The sequence below is a fragment of the Stegostoma tigrinum genome, chromosome 18 (genome assembly GCF_030684315.1).
Source record: "Stegostoma tigrinum isolate sSteTig4 chromosome 18, sSteTig4.hap1, whole genome shotgun sequence".
Lineage (NCBI taxonomy): Eukaryota > Metazoa > Chordata > Chondrichthyes > Orectolobiformes > Stegostomatidae > Stegostoma > Stegostoma tigrinum.
In genome coordinates this window covers 32,346,051-32,363,312 of record NC_081371.1, presented here as the reverse complement: position 1 = coordinate 32,363,312, position 17,262 = coordinate 32,346,051, and the positions used below count along the sequence as shown (strand labels likewise).

The 17,262-nt window shown below is 42.5% G+C and overlaps 1 protein-coding gene across 4 annotated transcripts in view; it reads right to left on the bottom strand.

Moving 5' to 3' along the window:
- foxp2 (forkhead box P2) overlaps positions 1-17,262 on the bottom strand; it is a 724,116-nt gene that overhangs the window by 609,262 nt on the left and 97,592 nt on the right. For 2 of the 4 annotated variants that reach the window (XM_048548978.2, XM_059652438.1), the window contains exons 2-3: positions 13,539-13,642; positions 9,335-9,480 (exon numbers count right to left, since the gene is read on the bottom strand). The exons of 1 other annotated variant lie outside the window; for it this stretch is intronic. The gene's annotated coding sequence lies outside the window, so the exon portion shown is untranslated. The remainder of the gene's footprint in view (positions 1-9,334; positions 9,481-13,538; positions 13,643-17,262) is intronic. One more of the 4 variants, XM_048548980.2, reaches the window with a different exon arrangement.

The following is a 17,262-nucleotide window of genomic DNA, read 5'->3' as shown; positions in this document are numbered from 1 at the left end:
ATTCAAAGTCTGTCCCATTTAGCACAGTGATAGTGCCACAAAACACGATGAAGGCTATTCTCAATGCGCAGGAGGGACTTCATCCCCACAAGGATTGTGCGATGGTCACTCTTACCGATACTGTCATAGGCAGGATGCATCTGCAAATGGCAGATTAGTATGGATGAGGTCAAGTATGTTTTTCCCTCTTGAGGACTGGAGAATTGCTAATGTTGTCCCCTTGTTTAAGAAGGGTAGCAAGGATAATCCAGATAATTATAGACCAGTGTGCCTGACGTCAGTGGTGGGGAAGCTGTTGGAGAAGATACTGAGGGATAGGATCTATTTACATTTGGAAGAAAATGGACTTAATAGTGATAGGCAGCATGGTTTTGTGCAGGGAAGGTCATGTCTTACCAACTTGATTAAATTCTTTGAGGAAGTGACAAAGTTGATAGATGAGGGAAGGGCTGTAGATGTCAAATACATGGACTTTAGTAAGGCGTCCGATAACGTTCCCCATGGCAGGCTGATGTAGAAAGGGAAGTTGCATGGGGTCCAGGGTGTACCACCAAGGTGGATAGAGAACTGGCTGGACATCAGGAGACAGAGGGTTGTAGTGGAAGGGAGTTCTGAAATTGGAGACCTGTGACCAGTGGTGTTCCACAGGGATCTGTGTTGGGACCACTGTTGTTTGCGATATACATAAACGATCTGGAGGAAGGTATAGATGGTCTGATTCGCAAGTTTGCAGATGACACGAAGATTGGTGGAGTAGCAAATAGTGAAGGAGACTGTCGGAGAATGCAGCAGAATATAGATAGATTGGAGAGTTGGGCAGAGAAATGGCAGATGGAGTTCAATACAGGCAAATGCAAGGTGATGCATTTTGGAAGATTCAGTTCAAGAACAAACTATACAGTAAATGGAAAAGCCCTGGGGAAAACTGATGCACAGAGCGATCTGGGTGTTCAGGTCTATTGTACCCCGAAGGTGGCAACGTAGGTCAACAGAATGGTCAAAAAGGCATACAGCTTGCTTTCATTTGTCAGATGGAGTACTGAGTACAAGGGTTGGCAGGTCACATTACCGTTGAATAGGACTTTGGTTGAACCGCTTTTGGAATACTGCGTACAGTTCTGTTCGCCACATTACCAAAAGGATGTGAATACTTTGGAAAGGGTGCAGAGGAGGTTCACCAGAATGTTGCCTTGTATGGAGGGTGGTAGCTATGAAGAGAGGTTGAGTAGATTAGAATTATTTTCATTAGAAAGATGGAGATTGAGGGGGGACCTGATTGAGGTCGACAAAATCATGAGATATAGACAGGGTGAATAGCAAGAAGCTTTCTCCCTCAGAGGGGGGGAACTCAATTACTAGGGGTCATGATTTCAAGGTGAGAGGAGAAAAGGTGAAGGGAGATATGCGTGGCAAGTTCTTTATGCAGAGGGTGGTGGGTGTCTGGTGAGTGCCAGCGGAGGTGGTAGAGGAGGGCAAAATAGCGTCATTTAAGATGTATCTAGACAGATACATGAATGAGCAGGGAGCAGAGGGATACAGATCCTTGGAAAATAGGTGATAGGTTTAGATAGAGGATCTGAATCAGCGCAGGCTTGGACGGACAAACGGCCTGTTCATGTGCTGTAATTTTCTTTGTTCTTTGTTCTAGGCCAACACCCTCCAGACTGTATACCACAGTGCAACCATCTCTGCTGGGTCTGTCCTCCTGGTGGGACAGGGCACATCCAGGGATGGTGAGGGTGGTGTCTGGGACATTGTAAGGTATGATTCTGTGAGTATGACTATGTCAGGCTGTTGCCTAACTAGTCCATGAGACAACTCTCCTAATTTTGGCACTAACCCTCAAATGTTAGTGAGGAGGACGTTGCAGGCTCGACAGGCCTGTTTCCGCTGTTGTCTTTCCAGTGCCTAGGTCAATGCTAGGTGATCAACACCCACATTTCATTTGGGCCACTGTCACCATTTTCTAATTTGGTAAAAACAGAAACATAGCAACCATTGGAATACCTCTGCCACACCCCTTGTTTCAGTGAGCAGCTTAATCTGCTTGTTCCTTATGGGATCCATTCTATCCTCCACTAATCTTTTTACTATTAAAATAGAACAAAAAAGTAGGAAAACTGAAATAGCCTTGGTTAGACTACTTTGAGTACCAGGGATACATATTCTTTATAGTAAAAAAATACAGAGGCGCTGAAATAGGAGCCAGAAAAACTCCAGTACTTTGCTTGCTACTTTAACCTACGCTTTTCACAAATTCTAAAAAAAAGGGGCAGGATCAGAAATATTCTCGTTTTGATGTATTGGCACATATTCCCAGGTTAAGAAATAAGACAGATGTTATCTCAGGTCCAGCTCTGCCTCCTCAGAAGTGCTTAGTTAGTTAACTTATCCTCAACAAACACCGACTTAAAGATACGTACTCAATCGTAACAAACTTGTGTCAAAATTTTTAATGAATCCACAAGTTTGCAAATCTGAAAAGTTTCAAGCTTATGACCCTGAATGATACAGCAATAATGTAAACAGTAGCTGAGGAAGATTGTCATCAAAGTGAATAAAATCTGCACTCTGCTAGCAATCATTGTTATATTCTGAAATATGCTGTGCATTTCAAACAAACAGAGAGAAGCCAAAGGAGGCAATTGGCTTTACTCATGAGCTATCATTGTTCATACTAAAGAGACAAGATGCAGACCATAGCTTTAACATGCCGTGCCTCAGTGTGCAATATTTTTGTAAGAAAGCCATAAATTGTGATATATACTGGGGACAGTTTTAATGTCTCTTCACCCGCTTGGTGAATGACAACAGCAGAGATTTCATTTTATGTCTTTGCACTCACACTTTCAATACTGTTTCCCTTTCGCAGCATTCTATCTGTTTCACGAGTGGCCTCATGTTGGACTGTAGGACTATGACAGCCGTATGCAAATGAATGGATCACATCATCAGTGATGCCAGATGCTGTTTGACCACATGAATCCAAGGCACAATGTTAGATGGTTTTAGTTATTTCTATGCTCTAGCCTACCTCTGTACTTAATTTAATGTTTAATATAAGTTTCTAGTTTGTACTAGTATGATATCTGATCCTCCACTGTCTACAGCTCCCTGATCTACTTACCATATATATACATGATGTCAGTAATAGCGTGTGGTCTCGTAAAAGCTATTTACGAGAGATCCCAGTCGACACCAACAAAGGATGGAAAATTGAAAATATTTGATTGCCAGAATATACTCAAAAAAAAAGCCAAAGCAGAAAACAGAACAGCTTGCCAGTATCGGACTCCAAAGATAAATATTAGACCAAAGTTCATCACTCCTCAAACCCTAACAGCACACTGGATGTCTTGACCAAGCCTTGTACAATTTGATGGGTGTCACCACTATCAGTGATACCAGGCTGCCTTTCAAATGGTTCAGAGCTCGATAACATTCAGACCAATTTGCTGCTCGATACAATATGCATTTTATTATAACAGTGTGTTTAATAAGAAACTGCTAGCTATACAAGCTTTTGACTCACGCTTTGATTTGTGGGACAATATAGATGCGGACCAGGGAATGGCATTGGTTTGAAAGCGGGACATAACACCAGCACTTCGTCGGAGGCTCACCGATGATGTTACCTAGAATGGTGACGAAACGTCAGAAAACTAACCTTCCAGCTCAGCGAGCAAACTCACATCCAGACCAGGGAATGGTTGGCAGGCCCACTGAAAAATGAAGTAGTAGGCTTCTATCGGGAATAGGATTGTTCAGAAAATGGCAGGATTGATTTTTTTTGGACCTATATTGCTGTTTACTGACCGTCCAAACAAAAATGGTGTGTAGTAAATATTAGAGGATGTCCAACCACTGATTTCTAAAGCTTGGTATCGTTGCAGCATAATCATAACTAGCTGTTGACAAACAAACAAAAACTGCATAAGACACATCAGATTTGTCTCCAGTGACGCAGCAGTCTTGCCAGGTCTATTTGTTTTGTGTTCGAAACTACAAAATTCAATACGTTAACCACTTGCCTTTGTGCTAGACTATATTTGCATGCCATTTTACCCAACCTCCCAGGCAATACGGTTGTCGGACTGGAAGAAATGTTCTGCATCAGCCTGGCCATCTAATTAAATATGGCAGTTGTTGCTGAAGGGAATATGTTGCAGAGGTTATGTTAACAGTAACATTAGTAGCATTTTAAGGGGTGTTTTATCCCTTTGCACTGTCATCTAATGCAAATATAAATGCATTTAATATCCAAATAAACAAATAGAGTGCTGAGCAGGCGTGAAATCAAGTGCAAAGATCTTTCAATTTTACTTTTAAAGACAGATCTGAGTTTGTTGAAAGTAACTGCAATATTTATAAAAGGAAAAATGACAAACTACATGAGAAAAACTAATGCATAGACAACATTTTGTTTAAAAGGCATCAAAAAAGGTAGAAAAAAGGTAACTGCAAAACTGTTAAGAGATTCTAAACACTGGCATGACGTTCCTTAAAAATAGGAACACACAATCACATGAAAATTTATGCAAATGCATTTCAAAATCTCTCTGATTCCATCTTGAACTAGCCAAACCAATGTGAGATCTGACAAATCCCACAGCAGATTCCTAAGCAATATTGATTCCTCAATCAATGTCTATGGAACAGATATCGGACAATTATTGCTATGTGTAAATCCACTGGCACATTTTAGACCGTACAACAGTGACAACAATTTAAAAACTAATTGACTGCAAAAAGCTTCGAGACAATGCTGAATTTGTGAAAATAAAACGTTGATTTCCTCCGGGTGCTCCAGTTTCCTCCCACAATCCAAAGGTGTGCAGGCTAGGTGGATTGGCCATGCTAAATAGCCCATAGTGTTCAGGGATGTGTAGCTTAGGTGGGTTATAAGGAGATGGGTCTGTGTGGGATGCTCCATGGGACAGTGCGGGCTTGTTAGGCCGACGGGATTCTATGATTCTACGATCTTCTATGAACAAACATTATTTAATATTCACATAAAAAATACCACATGTTCGTATGAAACAAATATTGAATTCATTCAACTAAGCATTTCTCATTTTTTTGCTACAGTTCCGATTATCTGAATGCTGGAGGTACTCAGCAACTCAGGGGGCATTTGTGGAGACAGAAGCAAAGTCATTAGGCTTAATTTTTCATTTTTGGGACTAGGTTTCAATTGCGTCAAGGTTCTGAACAGTTTCATGGCATGAAGTCTGGTGAGTTTGCTTGCCTTATCTTACCATACTCACCTCATTAATTACCCACACTGCCCCTTTCACAACATCCAGTTTCAGCATCATCTTATCATGTGCAGCTCCTGGAACAATTTGGTATTCAGTGGATATGCTGGAATTTGCAAACATCCCTTGCATCCATGCCATCTTTCAAGTTCACTATGCACCTGGATAAGTACTAATGGTCCACAGCTGCCCTGCAAGGTTCCTGACATTTGCTGCAGACAGGCAAATGGGAAAAATCAATACTCTGTTTTACAGGCAGACACCTGAGGGTCCTGTTGGATGCAGTGTTGCCAAGGCAGGAACACTTCCTCTCCAGGACCAGTAGTAGAAGCTACAACACTAGGCCATGCCAGCCTGGTTAGAGGTCACCACCCAGTTAAAGCAGGGTCAGCAATCTGGAGGAATGTTCAGCACTGTAAAGTTCGATGTCCTTCTCCATTCTGGCAGGTTAAATGCAACATTCTCTCTCTGATACCTCAAACTCACTCCCTCTGCTATTTTAGCTACCTCTGACCAAGGCTCATGCTCTACCACACTCACTACTGCCTGCAACAACTTCCCACTTGCTCCTACACACTGCAACCCCAGGACCAGTACCACTGCAAACTCTCAGCATTTGGTGTCATCTCCCATCTGCAACATAACACTTGTGTTTTTTACATTCCAGGAGGAAAGTAATCCATAACTGAGCAGAAAGAATCAAGACAGGTGGTGTACTACCTGTCATTTTGCTCCTTGCCCCTTTTGTGAAGGGGATCCTGATTCTGACTGCACTGACAGAGCCTGGACTAGAACTGGAAGCTGCCCTTGATGTATTGCGAGAGAAGCCTGACTAATGACTATCTCCCTTGACTGGAGCAACGGGTAGGTTCAAGGTAAGTGAACTCTATGACAACAAGAGCAGAGCCTGGAGATGTAGCCTTGTCCAATTCATGAGATGGATGCATGTCTAAGTGCAAAGTGTCCTTGCTGCAACCTTACATTGATAGTTGTTAGGGCAGCCTGAGATGCAGCACTGTTAAACCGAAAGAGCTGCCAATGCTGTAAATCAGAAACAAAAACAAAAGTTGCTGGAAAAGCTCAGCTGGTTTGGCAGCATCGGGAAAGGCGATGGCCTCGTGGTGTTATCACTGGACTGTTGACACGGAGGCTCAGATAACATTCTGGTGACGTACATTCAAATCCCACCATGGCAGATGGTGGAATTCGAATTCAATAACTATATGGAATTAAGAATCCAATGATAACTGTGAATCCACTGTCGTTTGTTGGAAAAACCCACCCGGTTCACTAATGACCTTTAGGGAAGGAAACTGCCGTCCTTACCTGGTCTGGCCTATATGTGACTCCAGACCCACAGCAATGTGGCTGATTCTTAACTGCCCTCTGGGCAATTAGGGATGGGCAATAAAAGCTTCCTAGCCAGCAACACCTTCATCCAGAAAGAGAAATCATAATTATCGTTTCAGATCTTGTGACCCTTCCTCAGAGCCTTTCAGAAAGGGTCATAAAACTGTTAACCCTGATTTCTCTTCACCAATGCTGCCAGAACTGCTGAGCTTTTCCAGCAACTTCTGTTTCTGTTGCAGCACTGATACATTGTGGCTATACAGGACTTTGTAATGACACTTTTTGAATACTAAGTATAATTCTGGTCATCCTTCTATTGGAAGGATGTTGTTCGACTTGAGCGGGTACAGAAAAGATCCTCAAGGACGTGGCCAAGACTGGAAGGTTTGAGCTACAAGGAAAGGCTGATAAGCTGCAGCTGTTTTCCCTCAAGCATCAGAGACTGAGGGACGTCCTTAGAGAAGATATAAAATCATTAGAGGCATGGATGGGGTGAAGAGCCAAGGTCTTTTTCCTAAGGTGGGACAGTAAAAACTAGAGGTCATACTTTTAAACTGAGATGGGAAAGACTTAAAAAGAACCTGACGGGTAACTTTTTAGTGCAGTGGCGGGGTGTATGTATGGAATGAGCTGCCAGAAGAAGTGGTTGAGGTGGGTACGATTACATTTAAAAAGTACCTGGATAGGTATATGAACAGGAAAGGTTTAGAGCAATATGGGCCAAGTGCTCGCAAATACGGCTAGGTCAGATTGGGATTACTGGTCGGCGCTGATGAGTTGAATTGAAGGGTCTGTTTCCATGCTGTATGACTCTACAACTCTATGACGTGCAGTGTGTCCTGTAAGTAAATGGGAGATTTGCCAGGAGAGTTCTTAAAATCTGGCACATATTCATGTCAATGTCTGCAGACGTAGGATGCATGCGACCATGGAGAGTGTCCCAAAAGTTTGGCGCCCACTTTCCAACATGGAAATCATTCAGAGCAAGTGGCAAAGTGAATCCACCATTTTGCACTCTGCTTTCCTTGTCAAGTTTTCCTAACATCTAGCTTGTGTGTTAAGATGGGAAGATGAACACTAATGAGTTCAGTTTGGCTGTTAACAAGGTAACTAACGAGCAATAATCCCCACCAACTGGCAATTTGCAGCTGCAAAGTGAGAATCTTGTGATGCTGCTTGTGAAAATCACAAAGAATGACAAGTTGCTGCTGACTTTGCAATGGGCCTCAATTGATTCTGCAATTAATGGGATTACATTTTTCCTGTACATTTTGAAATTTTTAAATGTGTAATGAGTTTGCAGTTTCATTTATTGTATCTTTGTTTATTTTCAATAATAAACGTCTGTTTTGTTGTTAAAACCAAATCTATAATACTTTTATGCTTATGTTTCAAAGAGACCACCTCATTAAAACCAATAAAATGTGATCTATCAACCTAGATTTCAGCCTGGGATCTGAGCTGTCGAGTATCATCATCATCTACTAGGATCATAACATGGTAAGGTGATTGAGGAGTGAGATTAAAATTAGAGTTGTATGGAAAATTAAAAGATTAGATGACAGAGATCAGACATACGTACAGACTAAATCATGGCGTTCCACAAGGTAATCACTCATCCTAAGATTATTTTAGCTGATAGAGAGGAGTTTGCAACATGAGCAATGAATACAATATATGAAGTTGGAGGTAAAAGTAAGTGGCCAGTAGATTTATGGACACTGGAATGCACGTAGTCAAGGACCTGATCAACCACAAAGGAGTAGAATATTCAGTTGAAGAACAGGAAGAAATAGTGAAGCACTCCAAAGGAAAGTGACATCATCAAAATAAATTAGATAGAGTTAGAGAAACTGGGAGACTGAAAGCAAGACAGGAAGCAAGGTGGTGATAGCTTTTGGAATCAGTAGCTTCATAATCCATGTTGGCCAGTAGCAGAGAATAGAAATGAAGAAATCAAGCAAAGGAAACAATAAAAGATGAGATAGTGGGAACTGCAGATGCTGGAAGTTCTGAGATAACACGGCGTAGAGCTGGATGAACACAGCAGGCCAAGCAACATCAGAGGAGCAGGAAAGCTGACGTTTTGGGTCTGGACCCTTTTTCAGATTTTTTTTCTGAAGAAGGGTCCAGACCCAAAACATCAGCCTTCCTGCTCCTCTGATGCTGCTTGGCCTGTTGTTTATCCTGCTCTACAACTTGTTATCTAAGAATGAAAGATGAACCTTGTAAAAGCAGAAGAAATGTGGAAAATTGTAAGCCACACTAATGAAATATTCCAGCTTAGGTAAGAACGGAACATGGTGCCTGCAAATGAAGCTGGGGATAGGAAATGAATAAGACCAGATCAAAAACTTGACCAAAAATGCGAGCATAGCCTCAGTATATACAGATTCTCAAGGCAACACATTTTTTTTCAGGGCATGAGCAGATTCAGAGGAGACGTTGTTACATAAAAGGTGTTCAGCCAGTCAAAGGGGATTGTTGGTGGATCAGGTGTACAGATGCACGTTCTATTTAAACTCTTAAGAAGATTATCAAAAGATTCAACATGGCTGACATAAGCTCTGGTTTTATTAACATGGTGCATTAATTCATCCATAATTTCCTTGAGATTCAGTCTGTATTTCTGTCACTAGGTAATTAATCAACAAGCCATGAGAGTTCAGGTGGTTATGATTCTGTCATTCCTATGGTATACATTAAGGAAGAGTGCCTGCATTTACCTTCTTAAACTTCTTCCTGCACTGAAGGCAGTTTGTGAATGGTGAAGGCTGTACTTAATGCCTCAGCCAATGTCCCTTCATAAAATTTGCACAGCCCTCTTCCTGTCTCAGCTCTGGAACAATTCTTCTTTCTGGCCTTATTTTTCCTGGAAAGACAACCAATAAAGCAACAATTAATATGGGAACCTTTCCCACGGACAGCCCCCATACCACAGCAGCCCTATCTAATGCTGCAACGTTGTCACATTACTTCAATGTTCTGTTGCTATCAAAAATGTGATTTAATCAAGCTCAACATTTTAAATAATGCAGCACCTCGAACCCCTCTCCCCAACCTTCCAAGCACTCAAGGAGAGATTGTACTACTCTTATTCTGCTGTACAGAGAAACACAAGCAAATAAGGAAAGAAAAATGAATCCAAAAGCCAAAAGTAAGGTTATATGGATCAGGTCTGAATTGTTCAAAAATAAAAGGAGAAAGTGAGTCTGCGGCTGTACTAGATTGCACCAGTAGTGTTGATGTTGGCAGTTGAACAGTTGATTTTTCAAGCTTCTTGCTTTTATAGTTTGATTGAAGTTCCTTTGACCTGATTACATATTTAAATGCCTTTAAAGCAGTTGGAGTAATTAAAAAAAAACCTTCTTTACCTAGAATCCAGGGGTGCTAAGTGGCTATCCTCAACATTTGACTTTCACAGCATAGTATACACACTTTCTTGTCCATAGGCGCATAATAATAAAGTGCATGATGGCAGTTCATTTTCACTCCTTTTCTTTATTTTGCATGTTCCTGGAAGGTAAATCTACAAAAATGTCTATAAGAAATAGTTCCCTGCTGAGAGGAAGCTCAAATAGTCAACTTCCTCATTAGGTCACTTGCTCTGTTTGAAATTTCTTAGATGCCTTCAGATGTTACATTCCATCAAACTCTCAGAATATTTGCAAGCAAGCCACCCATTGAACTTACACCTATTTTGTCTCCATTGCATTCTCCTAGTCTTAAAAAAAATCTCTACAAGTAAGTTAAGGTAAGAAATGATCACAGTAATTTGAGTTTCCAATCAGTTATCAAAACATAAGACAAACTGAATTCAACATTATGGTTATTTTTTGAGGTTTTCCTAAGACTGTCTTTACCCATTTGATATACTTGTACCCCATGACAGCTTTATACCTCTGCAAGCTTGGAGTTCTTTAGTTTTCCTCCCAAAATTTTTTATCTATACCATACCCTAGGAGTACAAATATAATCTCAATGCATTTTTTTGAAGAATTTAAGTTTTCATGTCCCATACAAGCCATTCATTTTCTCTTCTATTTACAAGTCAGCTGTGCATTATATATGATTCAATATGGACACAGGCTGAATTTTATCAAACATGAGCTAAATCTCAATATCAATGTTTCATGGAAGGTTTCTCTCCTTGAGCTTGAGCAAGTCAGTTTACCCAATTCGCTGATAACAAAGTGTGAAGTTGGATGAACATAGCAGGCCAAGCAGCATCTCAGGAGCACAAAAGCTGACATTTCGGGCCTAGACCCTTCACCAGAGAGGGGGATGGGGAGAGCGTTCTGGAATAAATAAGGAGAGAGGGGGAGGTGGAGAGAAAAGAAGGTAGGTAGAGAGGAGAGTATAGGTAGGGAGGGGATAGGTCAGTCCAGGGAAGACAGACAGGTCGAGGAGGCGGGATGAGGTTAGTAGGTAGGAAATGGAGGTGCGGCTTGAGGTGGGAGGAAGGGATAGGTGAGAGGAAGAACAGGTTATGGAGGCGGGGACAAGCTGGGCTAGTTTTGGGATGCAGGGGGGGGAAGGGGAGATACACAATTCTCTGCTGCTCACCTCATTATGTCTGTACCATACCTCTCAAGCACTGATCTTGAGCTATCTTGCAGTCACCAGCAGTGGAAGCACTTGCCACTGGCAGAAGCTCTGGGATTTCTGCCTCTGGCACCATATCTAAAGCTGAACTGTGCACCAGGTCAAATGCTGAAGACTATGCACAGCTCTCCACAGTATTTGCAATGGAAGAGAAATGAAAAAGAAAAACTTCTGACAGCACATAGGTGGTTTTGGTGACACTTCACTGGAAACAGAATCTCACCTTTGCAAAAGTATTGCTACTTTCAAACATTACATGCGTGACCAACTATCAATCATTGTAAATGTAGCTGCAAGAATTGAGCTACAGAGGTTAACCGTCCTTAGCACCATACCATGTCTGAACCCTGTCAAAAAGGGTCCTACTCATTCCTAAATGCATAGTGTAGCACAGCATCTTGCCATTGTTCAACGTGGCATGACACATGATGCAAAGTCTTTAAACAGTTGGAAATGTTTCACAGATAAAATGAACTGCAAATGCTGGAGAATCTGAGATACCAGGGTGTGGAGCTGGATGAGCACAGCAGGCCGAACAGCATCGTAGGAGCAGGAAAGCTAACGATTCGGGCCTAGACCCTTCATTAGAAATGGGAGAGGGGAAGGGGTTTCTAAAATAAATATGGAGAGAGGGGGAGGCTCGAAGTTGGACAGAGGAGAAGATAGGTGGAGAGGAAACAGACAGGTCAAAGAGGCGGGGATGGAGCCAGTAAAGGTGAGTGTAGGTGGGGAGGTAGGGAGGAGATAGGTCAGTCCAGGGAGGACGGACAGGTCATGGGGGTGGGATGAGGTAAGTAGGCAGGAAATGGGGGTGTGGCTTGAGGTGGGAGGAGGGGACAGGTGAGAGGGAGAACAGGTTAGGGAGGCGGGGACGAGTTGGGCTGGTTTTGGGATGCAGTTGGGGGAGGGGAGATTTTGAAGCTTGTGAAATCCACATTGATATCATTGGGCTGCAGGATTCCCAAGCTGAATATGAGTTGTTGGAACTGCAACCTTCCGGTGGCATTGTTGTGGCACTGCAGGAGGCCCAGGATGGACATGTCGCCTAAGGAATGGGAGGGGGTGTTGAAATGGTTCGCGACTGGGAGGTGCAGTTGTTTATTGCGAACTGAGTATAGGTGTTCTGCAAAGTGGTCCCCAAGCCTTCGCTTAGTTTCCTTGCCTGTTGTTACTCAAAAGGAAAAGCAAACAAAACAATTTCATTTGCTTCAGGGATTGCTCATTTTTCAAACAACTACAAATTCACATTGAATGGATGGTCACATTAACTAACTCACATCTATTAGAAGTGGACAGCAATTAAGTTTTGTCTAGCTTATTGTGACTAAGCCGCAGTCCTCCATTATGCTGAAGGTGATATTCTTCCCGCTCAATGCCCTCATCGTCATCATCAGAAGGCTGCTCCCACTGTACCAGCTCTCCAGTGTCCATCTCTTTACCTGCTCCAGTTATGCAGGACACAGCATGCAAGGATTATGTGGAAAACTCTAATTCAAAGTGTACTGCAAGATCCCTCTAGACTGATCCCAGTATCAGAACTTTACCTTCAGAAAATTTACACAATGGCCTTGAAGGGCGAATGGGCTACTGCCTCAGTGAGGGGGTTATGTCACTGAGCCATCAGGAAGCTCTAATTTCCCATGCTTGTAAGGCATCCAGGCCTTGAAACAAAGTAGAAACTGGAGAAGTAGGCAATTTCCAAGGTCCCTGGTACAGACTTCTGTGATGTGACACTGATAATCATCACAGATGATTTGCACATTGATGGAATGGAATCCTTATCTGTTGATGAAATCTGCTATGTAAGGATGTAGCACTTTCAATGCAGCATCTGTAGCCTATAGCACCCTGCTCTTGGATGATGTTAGCCGTGCTGACAAAGGCTACTACCCAGGCTGCAGCACTGACCTGCCCACAGGGAAACAAGGTGAAGCGGTGAGATCTAACATAAATTGTGCCAGCAAAAGCCCTGTGTTGGTTGACAATAGACAGATTCTGCACAGATCTCCAGTGGATTCTTAGAAGCAATGAGGTGCATAGGAGCTTAGCCACACATATCATCTTGAACATCACTGGAATTGGATGGCTTCCTATCCCTTCGGGTCACAGTTCTGCTCAAGCAGATGAGACAGTTCTGTGACTGTGTCCTGAGACATCCTCAGTGTGTGGTGGCAATTTACCTCATATTTGGAGGAAATGGCACCGAGGACGATAAATTCTGGGCCTTGTGAACCTCCCCTCCATCCTGAGGGGACCTTCTGCTGTGCCATCTTCACATTTGGCCGTTTGGCAACCACTGGAGGTTCCTGATTATCCTGGACTCACCAGCAAATTTCTTCGTCCTTAACTGCTGTGTCTTCAATACGCTAAGGACACAATGATGATAATCCTTGCTGTGGCTGGATCCATCGGTTACAGTTTTAATGAGCCTACATGGGGGAGATAAGAAACAGAACAAGTCTTTACTAATGTCAGCAGTCAGCATTTACATCACACACAAATTCTAGCTTAGCATAGTCCTTCACACAGTAGAACATGGAGTACACAGACAAGGAGGGCCATGGCATGCAACTATCTGGATTTTTGACACAGTGGGCCTTATTTTGTTGCACACAGCACAAGCCATAGAACATAGAACATTACAGCACAGTTCAGGCCCTTTGGCCCTCAATGTTGTGCCGACCTGTCATATCGATCTGAAGCCCATCTAACCTACACTATTCCATGTACGTCCATATGCTTATCCAATGACGACTTAAATGTACCCAAAGTTGGCGAATCTACTACCGTTACAAGCTAAGCGTTCCATTCCCTTACTACTCTCTAAGTAAAGAAACCACCTCTGACATCTGTCCTATATCTTTCACCCCTCAATTTAAAGCTATGCCTCCTCATGCTCGCCGTCACCATCCTAGGAAAAAGGCTCTCCCTATCCACCCTATCTAACCCTCTGATTATTTTATATGTTTCAATTAAGTCACCTCTCAACCTTCTTCTCTCTAACGAAAACAGCCTCAAGTCCCTCAGCCTTTCCTCGTAAGACCTTCCCTCCATACCAGGCAACATCCTGGTAAATCTCCTCTGCACCCTTTCCAAAGCTTCCACATCCTTCTTATAATGTGGTGACCAGAACTGTATGCAATACTCCAAGTGCGGCCGCACCAGAGTTTTGTACAGCTGCAGCATAACCTCTTGGTTCCGGAACTTGATCCCTCTATTAATAAAATCTAAAACACTGTATGCCTTCTTAACAGCCCTGTCAACCTGGGTAGCAACTTTCAAGGATCTGTGTACATGGACACCGAGATCTCTCTGCTCATCTACACTACCAAGAATCTTACCATTAGCCCAGTACTTTGCCTTCCGGTTACTCCTACCAAAGTGCATCACCTCACACTTGTCCGCATTAAACTCCATTTGCCACCTCTCAGCCCAGCCATGTTGCATAAATACAGTAGAAGATCGAGGTAGCCTTATGGAAACTTTGCATCCGCACCCCAGACAGTCGCCCATAAAGGCAGAAATGCATATGACAGCTTGTTGTTAAATACTTACAAAGCGAGACGAAATAAGGTCCGTGGCCTTGGGGAGCCTATAAGAGACAGGATTGTCTTTGAGAATTGTGGTTCGCTGGTGGCAATTTCAAGGTCGCCTGTGAATATTTCTGCCTTACAGAGGAGACTATGATCAATCCATAATTAGCAATGACATGGGTCAATGTTGCTTGTGACCAGGATTTGTGTTCAACACTGTTAATCATCGCATGTTTTGCCGTGTGTTGAGTTCTACGATATGTTAAACCTGTACTGTGGAAGTGCCTGATTAATGCACTTGTTGCTTGAAGGCACTCCTATCTCTTACAAATCCAGCTGCATTCTCAGACGGCAAAATAATCACTGTACCTCCCAATCTGGGGTGGTGGTTGCTCGTGTTCATTTGTAATTTGGATGAGGATGAAAGGCAACATTTATTGCACTTTGCACAGTAAAATGCAGGCTCATTTCCTAATCTAGGGGAGTCCATCACCAAATTTACATGTAATTGCACTCCCTGTTGAACCCATTAATTTGGAGCTTCCTCACATTCCCATCCAAAACCTTTTCAGTCTTTGCGTCCCAATATGTCCCCCTGAGCCCAAGGCTAACCATCATGATACATTTTTCCTGGATCAAAGCCAGTATGGTGGTGACCATTAGTGAAAAACCTCAGTAATCCATATCCTCAAGAACACCATCATGCCCTCTCCTTCTTTATAGTGTCGCCTTCTTTCAGAATTATTGGCCACTCTGCATTCCAGCATCTCATCCCCACAATAGAATTCCTCAACTTTCCACCTACAGCAGTAGCTCTGGGAAGCTACTTGGACGCCCCCGGCACAAGGACTGTTAATGATCCACCCTAATGAGTGATTGGAAAGACATCCAAAACTGAATGAATGACTAATCACTGAGCAGCCCCTTGACTGACTTAACCCCCATTCCCAGGCTGGTTGTTCTGCACTTGCAGAGCTGATCATATCACACTCCCTAGACTGTAATGGCATGAAACTCCTGACGCTGATTGCCATAAGCAGTCGAATGAGTTCAGAAGCTGCCCTTGGTGGACTGGCAACTGGCCCCCTCGACTTGTATGAATACTATGCTACTTAGAATTTTAGATGTAGCCATATGGTCAAAGTAGACAATGCAAGCTGCTGGCACATGCTGTAGGTGTGAGATCAACGTAGCAAGTGTCATTCAGCAGCATGTTGAGCCCCTTGACTGATCACTGCTGCTCATCAAGTGCTGGGTTACGTATCTGTGCTAAAAAGCAAGACAAAGCAGAGATACCGTGAATAACCATACAGATGCACCGTGAATGAGCATTAAAAGTACAAGCTAAGAGCTCTGAGATGCATCCTGCTCCAATTCATTAGAGAAGTGCCATTTCTGGGCACAAAGTGGTCTGGAGACAGCAAGGTGACAGTGTGCTCCAAACTGCAATGGTCAAGCGACTGCCTGTATTCTAAGATGGAGACAAACTGCGATTATGTGGTAACAACGGTGCTTTTCAAACGCCAAGCTCTGTGGATCAAGGAGGCAGGAAATCACTGCCTATGCATTTGGCCAAGATGGAGGTCTGGACAGCAAGCAGCAGGCTGGCGCTGCCAGGTACCTGCTCAGACTTGACTGTCAGGAATTATTAATGTTTTGTTTCTCTATATCACATGTGAAAACAACAAACTGCACTTATATGAGGCAAGAACAGATAATTATAACATTTAAATACATGCAAACAAGCATCTCACAACTGACTAGTAAGATTCTGGTCTCATCATTAAACCAAGCATTTTCTTCTTAACATCAAAAATTTCATTCTTCCAATCTCGTCATATTTTTTTCCAAATGACTCGTTGTCACCCATTTCAATGAAGGGTTGGAAAAATTCTACCCAATTAATCTGTTGGTATCATTATGTTCATTGATATCAAAGATTAAAAACAGTGGTTTCAAATGGTAAAGTAGTCCTGTACAGGCCTTCAGGAACATCTCCAATGGTTTTGTTGTTTTAACAGCAATTGGTGTAAGGAAGCTTTCATTTCCACACAAATGTTTATTTCACTCAAGAGCTTAAATCATCTTTGAGTCAGGCAACTGCGCCAAATGGGCTCGACTGCAAAACAAAATAAATAATTCCAATCCCAAATACTCTATGACTGCAGAAATAATTTATGAAAAATTGTCAGGAAAATTATATCCAGTTTTGTGCAAACTTGGTGAAGTAAAAGCCTAGTTATACAAGAAAATGCTCAACTATTTTTTAAAATCAAACCAAAAATCCATTGTTCTCTTTTTACAAATTCCATTGGTTACTTTGGAAACTTACAAAATATCAAATGAAGTCTGAATTTTCCGACATATTCCCGAAACAGTAAACAATCACAACACAGAAAATATCCTAAATGCATCCTACCTATCACTTTGGAAATAGTATTTTCTCTACCTGCAAATAGGGAAAACACAAGAATAGCATTTCACCCCTGAAGCAGACATTACTCATCCCTCCCAAC